The following is a 16,790-nucleotide window of genomic DNA, read 5'->3' as shown; positions in this document are numbered from 1 at the left end:
ACATTTAAAGAATGCTAGCATACAAAACTGAATTTAAAACACACACACACACGCACACACACACACACAGAGTTAACACTCTTTAGTTGAGTTTCAAGAGGAAGTCAGGAATTAAAAACAAAAATTGCTTGATACACTGCTGACTGATAGCAACCGGGTGTGGCCCAGCCCAGGTGCGCACAAACCTTCGAGCATGGCAACCTGACAGCTGTGCCGCCATCGGGGCCTCCCCACCCCGTTCTCGGCACCAACAAGTGGATGGGTAACAGCCCATCCACTGCTGTGCAAACTCTCCCTGATACAGTTTTCTTTTACTTCCAAATGGCTTTATAGCAGCTGAACGCTAGAAGACCACTGAAACAATCTGGCTTATTTTTCCCCTGCACCCTCAATGGGGAAAGGCAGGTGAGCGGGAAGGGGATAGTGTAAAAAGCAAACAAATAAATAAAACACCCGCAGAAACAATACTTTATTTCTAATCCCAGAGACAATTGGAGGAATTGGGTGGGAGGGGAGATGACACAATATAAATACTGAAAATAACATGTCATCTTTTTTCTTCCTTTCTCTTTAGTTTACACTCAGTGTTAACTCTAAATGCTGCCAGGTATAAATACACAGAGATCTTGGACATGAGCATATTCTCATAACTGCTATGGCTACAAATAATGCAAATGTAAAGATACACACATTTAAAATACTGTTGTATTTCCATTTCTCTGGATTAAGAATTTAGAAACTGGTTTTCATCTCTGGTTATTCACTTCATGGATGTCCCAAGGAACTGAAGTCCTTTCCAGATCTCAGGCTCTACCTGGATGATAACTGACGAGGTTAGGCAGTGTTACTTGGCTCATCAAGTAAGAGCAAAATGAATTAAATTAGAATGCTCCACAACATCAAAGCAGAACCAAAGAAAATGGCTCCCCATGCAAAAACAAACAAACAAACAACAACAAAAAAAACCTATGTCAAATTTGATAATATCATACAGAAGCTAGCCTGTGTGAAAGAAAAGAAATAGCAAGCCCCCCTCCAAGACAGACCAGTGTTCATAATTAATAACTCAGTGGATACAACTGATATATCACCAAACAAAAAAGTTAGAAATCTTCTATCTATTTCCCATGGTATTTAGAAAGAAGGAGGAAAACACACATACAAAATCCACCAAAAGCCACAGATAGCATGTGAGGCAGCTGTATCATACTGGAAAGAAAATATGTTTCTGACATAATATTTCAGTCTTCAAAAAATTTTTTAAAAAGCATGCTATTCATGTGGAAAGTATAATTCTGTTTCATTATAGAATTCTCCTTTTTGTATAACTCTTTTAGGCTTCGCTATTTTGCCACAATACTGTACAAAGCATTAAGGCAGGTAATGGTTATTATATTAATGCAAAATCATCTAAGTAGTCAGTCATTAGCATAACTGTTCTTTCAGTAACAATACAACCATCTATTAAAATTTTAGGGGAAAAAAAGACCTCTTTAAAATGCAATTAGCATTTCATTTTTTATCATTTTGTTTATTACATTCTATCAAAAACGGCTATCTTTCTTTTAAGAAGAACTGTATGGCCAAGACTTGTCTGCCAATCAGGAGTTATTTCAGGTTATCAAGCCTAATAAGCAATCTCTAAGCCTAATAAGCAACGTTCTCCAAGCTCTTTTGTCTCTAAATTGTAAAAAGTGGTATAAATTCATATTTGTTTATAGCACAGGCATTCATGGGACCTCCACTGCTCTCTCACATTTCCCCACGCACATAAGGTTACTCACTGAGTGCCAGTGTAATTGTTTTAGCGCTAATAAATATCAGCTTCATTTGCATAAAAATGTAAAGTTTACATGAATTAAATCGCTTACCCCATTAGCGACCGTTAAATACAGGAAACAATGGAAGCTACACATGAAAATAATCATCCAATAAGCCTTGATCTTTTCAACCTGTCAACTATTATTATTATTATTAATAGTATTATTTAAATCCAGAAAAAAGCTCCTCTTTCCTTGTTCAGTCTCTTTCTCTTGGAAGAGGGATAGAAAACAATTTAGTGCACATGGATCAAACCTGCTATGATAGTTTATATTAACAACAACGAAAGTGGTCTTTTAGGACTGCAAAGAGGAGGAGAGAGAACTATTCCAAGAAGGTCCCTCAGAAAACATTCTAGCCACAGTCCTGAAGAAAAAAGGAAGAGGCCTTGGCTAAATAAGCTCCATTATATTGAAGCATTATTCAAAAATAGTGCAAGGGAGGGCAACTGTATCCATCTTATTTGACACACACAGAGGATTAGAATAAGGAAAGACAACTTGGAGATACGGTTGTAGATCAACAGATACTGTTAGATGAAGAAAAATTAAATGTTGATCTTTTGCACATCACACATTTTCTACAAGAATAAATTGACAGGTCTTCACATTTTAACCAGCACTGAAAATATAATAGAGGTGCTTACCTACATTTTTATTTTTTATTATTTACTGAGATGGGGGGGGGGAGGATTTTAGTTGAATTTGAACATACAGGTAGGCCAAAATTAGATCATTCCGAAGTTTTTAAGACCTAATTTAGGGTGCAATCACCTTGTTTTTTTTCCCTTCAGAATTACAACTTCTGTTTCTCAAATTATGTAGTTTCCCAACACGTTATCCAGAACAATTAAACTAAGGGGTGCAAATTAGATTCTAATGAGAAAACATCAGTTGCTTCTCTGACAATCTCACCATTCACTGATTTATTTCTAATGAAGACAAAGCCCAACCCAAAGCTCCTTATGTGATAAAGGATAAAACATGTTCAAAGATGCCTAGTAAAAATCAAGGCAAATGGGAAAGCCAGACCCACCCTCATGAAGTGGTGTGACAATTAGAGTGATTGTACAAAAAGCCATCTTCAGGACAAAGTAAAAGAAATTAAGCTGCCACAACTGTAACAGGTTAGATGAAAAAAATCAAAATTTAATGTATTCTCCCCTGTGTCATCTTGTTTTGTCAAGACATCAAATAGAATTGGGAAGTACAAAATAACAAGCCCTTGAGAAATCACAGAAGCCGACCTTTTTGATGTTGTTGATTTACCTTGTTCTCAGTTATTTGAACAATGATGTTTCAGATTTAAAGGCCAGATAAAGCTTAAAAATCAAAACATGATACCAAGGTATCCCCCCCAAAAAGTGCACCCTAACATTTAGCCTGCAAGTTCATTGATTAGCTGCCTTCAACCAGATTGGAAAAGGAGGCACAGTGCATGTATTCAATATTTATTTCTCTCATTCTAAATTAATTTCTCTTCAAAAGCTGCCAGGTTGGAAGAAAGACTCAGAGATTACTCCTACAATGCTCAAGTCGAGGCCCAGTTCAGGTCTTTCCAGATTAATTCAAGTTTCCACAATCTGCAGAGGACTGTTCAGCTAAGAGGTAACTGAGTTTTCTCTTTTTAAAAAGAGTAAATAAAGGTGAATATAGAAAGCCATTTATGAGGAGGGGGAAAAAGTACTGCACACTTTGAAATGACTCAAACCAATGTCCAGAAACATCATGCTGCTGGCCAAGAACAGAAATCTTTCACCAAAGAGCAACAAATTCAAATTTATCCCCAAATCTAGGCATGCAGGTATACACAAAGTACATTCCTTCTCTGCCCCCAGAGAGCTACAGTATCAACAACATAACTCCAAGTCTGATATATTTTGTACAAAGATGTATAGGATCAATGTATCACTCCATAGCTTTCTCAATTTTTACATGTAGATAGCTTATCACAGCATACAGAGCAGTGAAAAAAAAAAGAGAAAGAAAAGAAATCTGTTTAAAAGGCACTAAAAGTAAATAACCAAGTATTTACAATCACTAGGAGAATTTGTAAGATCGAGACTAGCTAATAGCTATTAAATTACTCTAATTCCTTGTCATCAAATTCATATGCATTTTAACACATAACAGACACACACACACAGGCACTATGCATTTATTTACTTGAACCTTCTCTGGTCAACTGTTGCTGCCTAATACTCTTGCTTATAAATCACACACAGTCACACAGAACTACCTGAAGTGGATTCTGACTACTCTATTTGTCCAATTTCTAAGAGGACGGCTATCCATTTCTCTTTAGTGGTGTTCATCTACAACTAAATCACAAAATAAATTTCTTCAATCTTCTTTTTTGCCAATTCAAATTTTATTAACATTTTAGTTCTGGCTTAGACGCTCGTCACACTACCGTTTCCTGATTGTCTTAGAAGCACTGTAGCTGCAACACACTTCTGCCACGTTAGCCAAAATAAATCTGGAATTTCATTGCTTTTAATTAATCTGGATTTTAATTTCACTGTACCTTGCAATTGTGTGGAGGTTGGCTGAAAAGTTGCAGGACTGGTCAGTATCATGAAAGAGTTTATCTTTCAAGTGACAGCTCCTGACAACGTGCAAAGACACGGTAGTGATGGTCAGGGTTTTGTTTTTAAGGTACATCTGACTGCAAACAACAAAAAAATTCAAGCCAACCATTCCTATCATAAGCTTTCTGATGATTTATGGTTTACCAACTGAGCAAGGTTACGCAACACTGCATGCCTTTAGATGCATTACTTCAGCTAGTTGAGATTTAATTAAGATCACAGCCTCTAAAATCCCTGTCAAATGAAAATTCAGAGAAGACAATACACTCTATAGCTTCATGCAGAATGTTTCCATTCTGTTCTCTGGAAAAATGTGAGTTAATCTGTGTTTCTATGGCTGCAGACAAAAGTTCACTAATTTTATTTTCTTTTGACACTTAGGTTGTTTTCTATTGTGTATGTCATTGAGATCATTCCCTTCCAGAGAAGGAAGGAAAAAAAAATCGAGAGTGAAACACGTTGCAGAAAATGCACTTGACATTATTATCCGACATTATCATAGCTTAGCTATGATGTCATCACATCTTCATAAAATCAGTCCATGCTTAGGAGAGTTTCATTTAATGAAATATATTTATTTAAAAACACAACACAAATGGGAAATCTACCTTCCATGAATTACTCAGATTAAAGAATTGACATGTTAGGCTCCTCATTTCCTTAACTGACCAACTTTTTATCAAATGAGTTGGATATATGGTTAGAAAAGAAAGTTCTCGGGGCAAATGAGAGAGCATAAAGCCCATTACTTTCATTCTGTAAGTACTCCTTAAGGGCAATACATAGGCACACACACACACACACATTTAACAGACTTCTTACAGATTGGCATTGACCAATTTTTTTCTTTGAAAAAAAAAATTATGATCACGTGGCCCTTTACCTAGTCCAACATATTTTTATTTGCATCATCTTAATATCTGGTTGCTTATCTCATGCCTTAGAAATGACAGGTGCTCGTAGTCTTGCTCTTGACAGGCCACTACACAAATAACTGTCTTGCCTGAAAGGGCTAATGCAGTACTAATGAACAATAAATCAACTTTGATTATCAAGTGTCAGCCCAATCCGTTTTCAGTTTGGCTCTATCACATCCTAGAGTAAGTCAGCCAGTGTCTCTGGGTAGGCAGTCTGTATTTTGGTTTCATTTTTACACACTTTTCACTGAAATGTGTCAAGCAGCTACAAAGAATCAAGTAAAATGGAAGCAGACCTTTTTTCAATGTAAGTGAAGGGCATCAATTAGGAGAATGTGCTTCTGCCTTCATTCGGTTCCTTTCATGAGGAGTCTTAACATTCGAGAAAGCCTTGTATTCTTTTAAACGACAGCAACAGCACAGATCCTAAACTAGAATCCTAATGTGATCATGTTTGAGGTTTTTGACAATGACATGCTAGCTTGAACACTTCACCACATAAACCACCTTTGACTGCACATTCCTTTTGGAAAATCTATTACAAACAAATGAACAACAAAAAGCAATAAAAGGTCGCTACTAAAATAAAAACTTCACTCGATTCAAAGTAAAAAAAAAAAAGCTCTTTTTAACACTGACTTCTTAATAAAATAAATGTAACTTATTTTTTCTTAAGCAGATTAGTCATTGATAGTATGATTCACATTTCCTGTTATCAGGCTTAATTTTTCCCCCAAATGTGTCACTTTCAGAATGTTGGAATCTATGGAAATTAGGTGATTTGCATTTTTAAATTGGCTTGATTAGAACATTTCATCTGTGTGGACAAGAATATAAAATTAATAGATATTTTACTCGGAACCGGCAGGCCTTGAAGGAGTTAATCCCAAAGAGGAAGAGTCTATATGTACTTTGCTCTAAAACTTTACCACCCACTTCCTAAAGGTCCCCTCCTTCCCATCACGACACTTGGGGGTGGGGGCGGGGGTACAAGAAAGTCTCCTTTCCACTGACCGTCCTTCAGGCAGTTCTGACAGTTGAGTTTGCTACATTCAGAGACCGTTCAGATGGGAGCACCCCGTGGCAATTCCTCAGTCGGCTGCGCGTCCTAACCCAAACCCCACTCACCACTTAACCAGCAAAGTAATGCAACAGAGGCTGAAACTCCCAAACCTGCCGGGGTGCCCCTCCGTGGCCTGCCCATTCTGGCCTGGGGCTTTATTCGTCTCCCTTCCCCCCGCCCCTTGACTGTGTGTGAACTCCTTGAATTTGAACGGCTAAGCTGAAAATAGCCTAGACAGATATAGAAACAAACTATCAGAAGCAAAGAAACATCCACACGGGTTACATTGAGAGGGAAGGCTCCCTGTATATTTCACACGCTCTCAAAGTGACATAAATCACACCCCAGAAACGTCCCCAGAAAGGAGTGATGGCGAGGGCTTTACCAAAGTGGCTGCCTGAAGGCCAGACCGGCAGAAAACGAGTCGCAAACGAAAAAAAAGAGCGAGAGAGAGCGCGAGAGCAAAACACAAGCAGGACTTCCTCCAACTCTCAACTACACCCCACCCATGAACATTTAAAAAAAGGGAGAGCAAGAGAGAAGGGGGGTGGGGGGAGAGTGATCTCTCGTTCAGGACCCACAGGCCTGGAGCTGCTTCTTCCCACCCTTCCACTCCCTCCTCCGCCTCCACTTCCAGAGCGCAACTCCCACCCAAGTTGGTAAACAGCGATGGTTATTATTATTTTTTTTCCAAAAGACTCAACTTAGAAACCCTCGGGCGCTCCTGCCTTCCCCAATGAGGCCCCAGGAAGCTGGCACCGCGGAGCCCGGGAAGGAGAGCAGAACGGCGAAGATCAATCATAGGGACCAACCTGACACTCTCCATGTAGCCGCCAGGCGCGCGGAGCCGGCTCGGGGCGCCCGCGCGGGCCGGGCGTGGGGTCCGGCGGCCTCGGCGTGCGGGCGGACTGCACGCGCGCAGGGGCGCTCCGGCTCGCGGGCTGACAAGACGCGCCGCGCCGCGCCCACCCGCCCCGCCCTGCTCCACCAATCACAACCCGCCTCTAAACACCCCGCGCCGCGCCGCGCCCCACACAATGGGCTCCGCGGCCCGTGCCCCGCGCCCGCGCCCCCGGCCCCCTCCTCGCGGCAGGTGAAATCACTCTCTGCTGAAACCCGGCTTTTGTTTCGGGAGCAACTCCGCTTAATTGCTGTTAACCCTTTGACCCGCCTCTGGCTGACGTCTGGGAAGCCGGGCGCGGCGCGCGTCTCTCCCTCCGGCCCGGGCTGCCGGGTCGGGGCTTTTTGGTGGGGTGGCGTGTTTGTTTCCTCTTGGAAACTGACAAAGAGTTGTCCCGGCCTTTCAGAGCAACCCGAGCGGCAAAGCAGGGGAACTGGCGCGCCCGGGCGCACACCCCGACTGCTTGGAGCAACTGTTGAGAATCGGAAGGGGATGCGGGGCTCAAAAGCAGCGCCGGAGAACTTCCTCGAAAACGGCCTTTGCGGGAGAACTTTCGCTTCGCGCCCTGGGGTTAACCCGGCCTTGGCCTCTTTTTATCCACCGCCCCCCCCCCCTTTTCTTTCCTAGAGTCGGCTTCGCCAAAGTCTGCTTGTGCGCGCAGAGGAAAACTAACCCGACTCGGGGGTTGGAATAAATAACAACCAACGTGCCTTGTCGCTGAACCAAGCTACTTCCCCTCTAGAACGACAGCTGCTCAAGCAAGCATCTGCCACTCGTTCGCTAAGAAATAATTCTCTAAATCCCTGTCTTATTTATACAACAACAGCAACAACACTGACTACTCTCAAGGAGCACTTGAAGATGACCTCTGTTAGAAATAGTCACTGCTCTTTAAAGCCGAATACAGTGTGAGAGGAAAAAAAATAGTCACCAATATGCTAAACTTTGTTGGCTCAACTGGCCCGGTTTCAGTGCCAGGTTAATTTAGTCACTTTCGGCAGCTCTAGAAATCACCTAATTTACCTTTGTTCAATTTAGAGGAAAACTTTTGGCCTATACTTACAAAACAAACAAGACTCTAACGTTTTTGTTTTTCTCAAAATATTCGAGGCAAAAAGTGGTTGTGACATCAATGATTATGTTTTCCCTCAATTAAAAAAAAAAAAAAAAGGGCCACAAATCCTAACCCAGTAATTTCAGTTTTACTTGAAAGTATTTTTCCATTTGAGGTGTTAAACTATACACCAGAAAGCATATTGATAATATTTCCAATCAAGCAAATATCTGAATTTCAATCAGGTCAGCTGGGAAGCAAGCAATTCCCCCATTAATCTGGCAGCAAAAGAGACAAAAGCGCCAGTTGACTGTCAACTTATGATCAGATGTTAAATGGGTGCAGCACAGTCCGTGCTCCACCCTAAAGTGTTTTTGTGTTAGATAACAAATTTATTAATGGGATTTTTCAGGTCACAAAAATGTGACCCCACCCTGTCATGAATATTCAATAGAGAACCAAGGGCATTCTTTTTTGGGGAGAGGGGCCTTAAATCTGCCAGTGTACCATGAATCAGTAGAGTTCTGACTCTTAAAAGAGACAAGAGACAAGGCCCTCCTCCTTCGGTAGGGGCTGGCAGGGCCCCAAAGACAGGAAATAAAAATATAGGAAGTTCTCTCCAACCAAGGCACAGTGAGAGAGGAGAAATACTCATTTCAAAATCCACATGTCATTTTTTTCAATGGTATTAAAATTCCTTACAGATTTAATGTCTGTGAACAACATCAGGGTCCCCTTTAAAGAGGCAATGCTTTTTTTTTTAAGACATTCTTTAAGAGACATACGTAAAACTCAAGGATGCTTTTACAAGTTGGACTACCTTCTTGGCAGGTTAGTGTTTAAAAGCTGATTGTCTCCAGGAACATCCAAACAACAAACAAACAAACAACAAATATTACAGACGCTTGTGACCCAGCTGTGGAGACGAGCCTTGCACAAAATAATTAGAGAGTGATGCAACGTGGTGGTTACACAAGTACTAAATTGCATGATGGTGGCATTAAGCACCCTGAGACCGCAGAGCAGGGGGAGATGAGTGGAGCAGGAGAGGTTCGGAGGCCCCATGGGGAGCTGGTGTTTAGGGGACTGATGTCTGGGGCAAGGCGGGAGGTAACAGCATAAAGAGGGAAGTGGCCTAGCATATGCAGAGGCCACCTGGGGCCCTTCCCACCCTCTCTCCAAACATGACAGGGTGACTCAGAGACTACTTCTAGGCAAGGAAATGTACCATCAGAGATAAACCTGGATAAGCTTTATATGCCCAGGTCACTTCGTTAATTCTGGGCTCTCAAGATCCATTTCCATCTGGTCCTGTCTAGCTGCCCCATGCCTGAGATTCTGTGAGAACCAGAGCTTTCCATGGCTGGAAAACAACAGAATGTTAAAAGCTACAGTGACTTAGGAGACTGACTTAATGCCATTCATTTATTTTATGACTGCCAGGTCATTCTGGAAAGGCTGGATCAGAAAGGCAAAAAAAAAAAAAAGAAAAGAAAATAATTAAAAATAAAAACAGTAGCATTTGCATGTTCAATTGGGGGACTTTTAGAAGAGTCTGGATTGAGGGGCGGGCTTTAGAATGGGTTACTCCGACACAGGGGCTCACTGAGTTGTCACAACTTGAACAGAAATTGCAATCTCCATTTAAGGAGGAAGCTGCAGTTGAGGAAGGCAAAGTGATTTTTTATTTTTATTTTTTAAAGAATCAAATATACCTAGCTCCACGGACCACAAGGGGAACAGGACACTGAACAGTCCCAGAAAAAGAGAGGCGGTGATATTATAAAGTGAACACCTGAGAGGGGCGGGGGAAGAGTTAATGTTTAAGGAAGAGTGAAGGAAATGCTAAATGCTGCACTTAAAAATATTTTTGATGCCCACATCCTAACACCCACAACAGATACAGCCCTTGTTCAGACACCACATATTAAGAAACCTGTCAGTTGCTAAATGAGTCCATTGTGCAGCTGGCTGTGTACTTAAGGACAGATTACTGTGATCCCACACCAAACTCTAACCACCAAATAACACACCTGGGACTCAAATCATGTATTATATTTGGTTCTGTGAGCCTTGGCCCTGAACACAGAAGAAGTGAAAGGTTTTACTGCCCATTCAGAGCTGAGAATGGAGAGCAGAGGTATTGAAGGAAGGGTCGGAAGCAGCGTCTCGTCAGGACGTCACTCCCAGGTTCTGATGGACGGCATAGCGGTGGAGGAAACAGCAGCCACACTGCCAGGCCCACATGGTCCTAAGCACCAACTGAGGCCCTGCTTTGCCAGAAACTGCTTGGCAATAATCAGAAGAAGGGCATGTCACTGGACACTGGCTCACATATTTCTAGCAACCCTGAGAGCAACACGCCTCCTCAGATCAAGTCAGTTATCTCTACCAGGAAGGAATTATCGCCAGATAGTCCCTGCAAGAGGGAATAAAATAAAAACTGATAAATAATTTGATGGGTTGGAAAAATTATTGGCCACACCACCCAGCTAGGGATCCCCAGCCAGGGATCAAACCCATACCTTCTGTGGGAGAAGCGAGAAGTCCTATCCACTGGACAGCCAGGGAATTCTGAGGGGCCAACTTCTTAATTCCCCATCTTCGTCCAGACAACCCTTGCTTGAACACTTATTTCCTTTTTCTTTTCCAGTTACTTTCATGGAGCACCCAGAACACATTCAGAGATGACAGAACTTAAAGAGACTGAACCGACTGATTCTGTTGCTCTAGGAGAAAATGCAGAAACAACAGGAACACAAAATCGTATGCCCTCGCTCCAGGATGGGCTTCCTGACCTGCCCAGGGAAGAGAAGTCTCTCCAGAGAAGCCTGGGTTTAGTATTTCTCATGTCTCCAAAGACCACCAACTGTCAGCCAATTAGAGAAACTAAATTGCAACAGCCATGCCTGATTCCTGAGATTTGGGCATTTGTCTCCAAGGACCTGCCATTCCTTCTTGATTTAAGTGGTGCTTTTACTTAAAAATATAAATTAATACATCATCCATCTCCAGGGAGCAAAGGTGGTTAGCTCCATATTGATATTGTTTATGTCATTGTTATGTCTGTATGGATAGTGAAAGCAATTATGTTTTCTTCTGCTCTCCTTTGGCCAAGGGAAAAGACGGTGAGTTCTCACTCTTGCATAGGAGTTTAAATTTCTCTCCCTGACATCCTCTAAACTGCCATGAGCATCTCCATTTAATGCAACATTTTATTATGCAATTGTTCCTAGTTTAATTTCCTAGATACACCCCCTGACACGTCAACATTCAGGTAACTTAAGAATATGATGAGCACATAAGGTACAGAAAACATTTACCACCCTCTCCAAAAAAAAAAATCCCTCACTTGAAATGTAAAGATATTCATAGATTGTCACTGGTAAGCAAAATCATGTCTGGAAAAAAAAATGGCCAACATCTACTGCAAACTCTGCATCTGATTGACAGCAACAAATCAATCTCTTTCATTTGTGCTCAAACTATAATATAATCTCTTGTTTTAATATAATGTACAGTGTATCTGGACAGCTTCCCTGGTGGCTCAGTGGTAAAGAATCCATCTGCCAAAGCAGGAGACACCGGTTCAGTCCTTGGGTTGGGAAGATCCCCTGGAGGAGGAAAGGGCAACCACTCCAGTAGTCTTGCCTGGAAAATGTCATGGACAGAGGAGCCTGGTGGGCTATGGTCCATGGGGTCATGGAAGAGTTGGATGCAACTTAGCAACTAAACAACAACAAAAAAACAATGTATTACTGGACTGCTTCTACCATAAGATTAGAACTGATTACACCAAGTTGCTCAAAAGTTTCAAAAAGGGACATGTTTCAGGGCAGGAGGGCATTTCCCAAAGAGCTTCATCCTTCAGGCATCAGGAAGGAAGAATCACTGTCGCCATCAAGCAGGAATCCTTATGTCCCCTCCCAAGAGTGACAGGGTTGATGACACCCACATGCAAACTCTCGATTTTAGGCATAAGCAGGACTGGGTCACTGAAGGGGAAAAGAAGACATGGGTCTCGGGCGATGACGTGATATTTGAGTATTTTTTTATACGTTTCATTATGTAGAAATTGCTGAGTATCACTTCAAGGCACTGGCCACCTCTAGGCAGGAAAGTCAGTTTTTCCGGAGACCAGAGGTGTACAGCAGGCCTGCAGAGAGGCAGAGGGAGCATGTTCCATCCTGCCCTCCGAACAATGCTTGCAGGTCTCCCTCCCAGGTCACGCCACCCTCCTGTGACCCTAGGCTGGCACACCCTCCTGTCCAAACCTTCTTTACGTCTGCCCTCTGCTGGTAAGCTTGCCAGGACCAGGATATTTTTGACTACCTCAACTTATTTCAAAGACAATTTTTAAAAACTGGAGAGAGAAAGGCCATGCAATGAACTATTAACTGGAATATATAAATTAAGATACTTAAAAAAATGGGGAGGAGGGGGTGCCCTGGGTGAAATATGGCACTTCCAGTGTAAAAATGCACATCCGTCTACTCTATTGCCGGCTGGCTTGGAGCACAGGAGTGCCAAACTCTATATTTTAGCTCGCCTAAGAGAACAACCTGTATTACTGCCAGGCATCTTGCCTTCTCTTTTGCTCCCTCTCCGGGGAGAGGTATGTCAGTGCATTTTCAATAAAACACCTTCTTAGCAGTAAAGGGCCACTGTTCCCATTTCAGTGGTCCCTAAGGTTTCATGATACAGTATATTTAGCTGGCTCACGGCTCAACTTTTCCTCTGGCATTCGTAAGACTCATATAAAAGGAAGCGGGGGATAGGGGTGGGTGGGTAGAGAAGAACCTTCGTGTCTATCCTTTGTTTAAGTAAGACAACAGTTAACTCTGAGATTGATGAGCTGGCACGAGTCCCACCCCCCCAACAACAGGATGTGCTCCCAGGCCCGATCCCCAAGACAGGTGCCCTGGTGTGCGGGCCAGGCAGGCAGGGAGGAGGGCTCTGGGCATCGGGAGAATTTCTGTGGCAGCGAGCAAGGCTTGAACGAGGCACCCCCTGTCAGTATCAACGGGAAGCACGAGGCCTTATAAATCCCTGCATCCCATTTCAAAAATACATCTCCAAGATGGGCAGATGCAGCTTAGCAGTTGCAACCTCGGAAGCATTCAGGAAGTAGCGCTCTTGACGGCGCTTTAGATGCTGAGTAAATGCTCTTAAAAAGAACACCCAATCCAGCCGATGATAAATCTTACACCGGGGAAGCCCGTGCAGGGCTGTGGAATCCCCTCCAAAGATAATTACCTTCCACACTGTGTGGCATAGAAACGGCTACACAGAAAATCTTTTCTATGGCTTTTCTTTCCTTAATAGTCACTGATTACACACACACAACTCTACCTTTAATAGAAACCATATAAAAATTCAAAGATTTGCCTTCTCTCCTAGAGGAAAGTGATGAGGCCAGTTCTTGGCAGGGGCAGGGATGGAAGAGGGAGATTGGGAAGAGAGGAGATGTGTAAGGGTCCAGGGGCAGAGGCTGAGGCAGGACATTAAGGTCCAAGCCCTTTAGCATCCACTTCCCACTCTTTGAAGGTTCAGGGAGTTCCCCAAACAATTTCAAACTGGGACTCTCCCATTGGCCCCTAAAAGGTAAGCAAATCTCTTCTAGTCCAGAGCAGCCTCAAGTGGTCTATTTAAGCCTGAGATGATGCAGGAATATTAGACAGGACGCTGGGGTCTACTAAAGACTTTGCATGAGCTCACATGCAATCGTGGGCACATCACCTCACCTCTATGAGACTTCATATTTCACCTAAACAAAAAGGAAGATGGCTAAGATACTCTCCATGTTTTCTTTAGTAATAATGACAACAATGATTGCAACTAACTACTCATTACGTGTCCGGTACACATTTTGCCCTAGCAGAAGACTAATTTCTGGGTGCCTTTTAGCTTACAATTAATGTCATAAATAAAACTACCAAGAGTATAGTTTAAAAATATAAACAGGATCTGAGAGCTCTGGAATCTTGGACACTGTCGTGTCAACAGAAAAACAGGGAACAAAGGGAGGGAAAAGATGTTTTTTTGGAAAACAACTCAAAAGCTCTTCTTCTGATCCTCTCTAGGTCACAAACCCTATGAAACACCAACAACTCGTGGTCCACTGAGTAAGTCACTAACAAGCTTTAGGACTTGCTGAATTAAGTTGGGGCCTTACAGGATGGGCTAAAACCGCCTGACTTTCACACATGTTTATCTCGTCTGTCCTTGTGACTTTTTTCCTCTTCTTTAACCATCAAAGCTGTCTCTTTGCATTACGCCTGCTCCCTCTAAAACTATTTTCTCTGAATTTCTGGTCCAACCTCACAAGCCATTCACCTGATTCTCTTTGCTTTGTATCAGAAAGGAGACAGGAAAGCATTATGTGCCAGGTAACTACTGGTGAGGGCTGGCATTTCCGTCTCAAGTTGAAGCCACAGATAAAGTTTGGGCTGGATGAAGAAAGAAATTTGCAAGGAAGCATAGCATCCCAGAGATGTTAGATTCTTTCTGAGATCTAGTGAGTCTCATCTTAAGAAAATGCATACAGAAGCGCATACAGTCCAGCCAGCAGGCCTATTATTTACTTTTTAGTGTTTTAAATGGCATTTCATTCCTCGTGAGGAAAAGCAATAGAGAAGCAGGAAGCTTTCAGGTCATACAGAACTTTGTTCTCTTCAGACAAATAAGGTATTGTGTGTTTGAACAATAGGAGGAATGTCTAATTGATCTTAATTAAATTCAGTGATGTCCAATTTTTGAGATGGGTCAAGACACATCTATGTAATGTCACAACCCAACAGGCCAGACCTCTGGAATCAGGGAGCTCGTGGTGCACTGTTTTCTGACGCTCTTTCTTATCCATTCTCCATCCCATTGCCCTGCCAACCTGTTCTGCCCTCCAGCTTTCTTCTCTGCCTCATGCAACTCCTGCCTGCTTCCCGGTTTGGCACATACTCCCTTGCTCTGGCCAGCCTTCTGAAATGGCGAGGCCCCACCGTATACTCCCTCATCATTGTCATGATTACCTACCAAACAGCAATCCTACTATATACATATGGAGGAGGTTCCCTGGAATTTGCTGTGTGAAAGATGTGGGTTTGCATCCAATCTTCTCTATTAACCAGCAAACTAGGTAAATCACAAAAGTCCATTTTGTGTGTATTTCTTCATCTGTAAAGTGGGGGCAATTCTCGGTCTCTCAGTGGTTGTTTCTTTTAGTATTTTCTGAGGTGGGAAGGTGTCTATTTTTAAACTCAGTTTCCCTGATCCGAGAGCACTGGTGTGGGTCTTTGATCTGATGCCTGGAGAGCACTTGGCCACAAGTGTCTGGCCCAGCAGCCTCTCTGATGGTAGCACGTGTCAGGGGACTCATCTGAGGTCACTGGGCTGGTGGATGAAAGAGGCGGGGTGTGACTCTCCCCTCTAGAGCTCAGCCCTGCATTAGAGAACTTCTGGCTTCCTGGTTACAGAGCTCAGGTGACTTTGAGATAAGAGCTAAGAAAACAAAACCCAAAGCCAGTCATGATCAAGGAGGTGCTGGGAATAGTGTAAAGAGCCTGCCAGTTACAAATTAGGAGGTACGGACCAGGGCCTCGGAACAGGGGTTGACAAACGAAGGGAAAATGAGGAAAGGGTGGTACCTAGTAACAGGATGGCCAAGAAATGGAACAAATATTTAATGAGAGGTCATGATGAGTTTGGCACTTTCCATAATATCTCTTAATGCTTAAAACAGCCCTATGAAAGAGGTTATTGTGCCCACTTAATAGAAGAAGAAACTGAGGCTCTCAGTTAATATCTCACAGCTAGTAAGGAGGGTGGGGCTTGAGTGACTCCAAAACAAGGCTTCCGTACCATATGCTAAGCTGGAGACCAGGCTGGTGTCTAGAACTAGGTGTGGAAGAACAGAGGCGGGTCCATTTCTACTCACTTGGAAAACTCACGTGACCAAGAGTGAACCTGAAAAAATACAAAGGTAAAATGCTGATACCCTCTTTGTTTCTTACGTGAATCCACAGCGACAAACTCAGCTGACCACATGAAGGTGAAACTGGGCCTGAATCTGTTGGCAGCCACAACCAGGCCAGGGAGGAGAGGCAGTGGGAACAGGGCTCGCGCTTTCTCTTGAGTTACTTCTTGATTAAAGAGCTCCTCACACTGCCACCTCCACCGCTGAGGAGAGACACACAGACAGACAGGCAGACACTCTCCTCTTCATCTTGTCTAAGATGTCACTGGGCAAAAGGCAGTGTGCCAGCAGTCCTAGCCTGGATGGTACCCGAGCTCTCTTGGCATCAGTGTCTTAGATGTAAAGATGGAACAGTGCCGTGTTGGGGCTTGTGTTGTCCCTGGACATAAAAGGCCCACAGACACTTTCCTATAGAAGGGTTCTCATGCTGGCTGCACCACTTCCTGACTGTACTTTCAGTAAATTTTTCATGTCT

General features: G+C 42.9%; 1 protein-coding gene across 42 annotated transcripts in view; it reads right to left on the bottom strand.

The window, feature by feature from the left end:
* FOXP1 (forkhead box P1) overlaps positions 1-16,790 on the bottom strand; it is a 624,022-nt gene that overhangs the window by 99,878 nt on the left and 507,354 nt on the right. For 2 of the 42 annotated variants that reach the window (XM_012099668.4, XM_060402221.1), the window contains exon 1: positions 7,204-7,303. The exons of the other annotated variants lie outside the window; for them this stretch is intronic. The gene's annotated coding sequence lies outside the window, so the exon portion shown is untranslated. Of the gene's footprint in view, positions 1-7,203; positions 7,304-16,790 lie in introns of those variants that run through there. 42 annotated transcript variants of the gene reach the window in all.

This window comes from Ovis aries, chromosome 19 (genome assembly GCF_016772045.2).
Source record: "Ovis aries strain OAR_USU_Benz2616 breed Rambouillet chromosome 19, ARS-UI_Ramb_v3.0, whole genome shotgun sequence".
NCBI lineage: Eukaryota > Metazoa > Chordata > Mammalia > Artiodactyla > Bovidae > Ovis > Ovis aries.
Note: the sequence above shows the minus strand (reverse complement) of the source record. Positions and strands in the feature narration are given on the sequence as shown.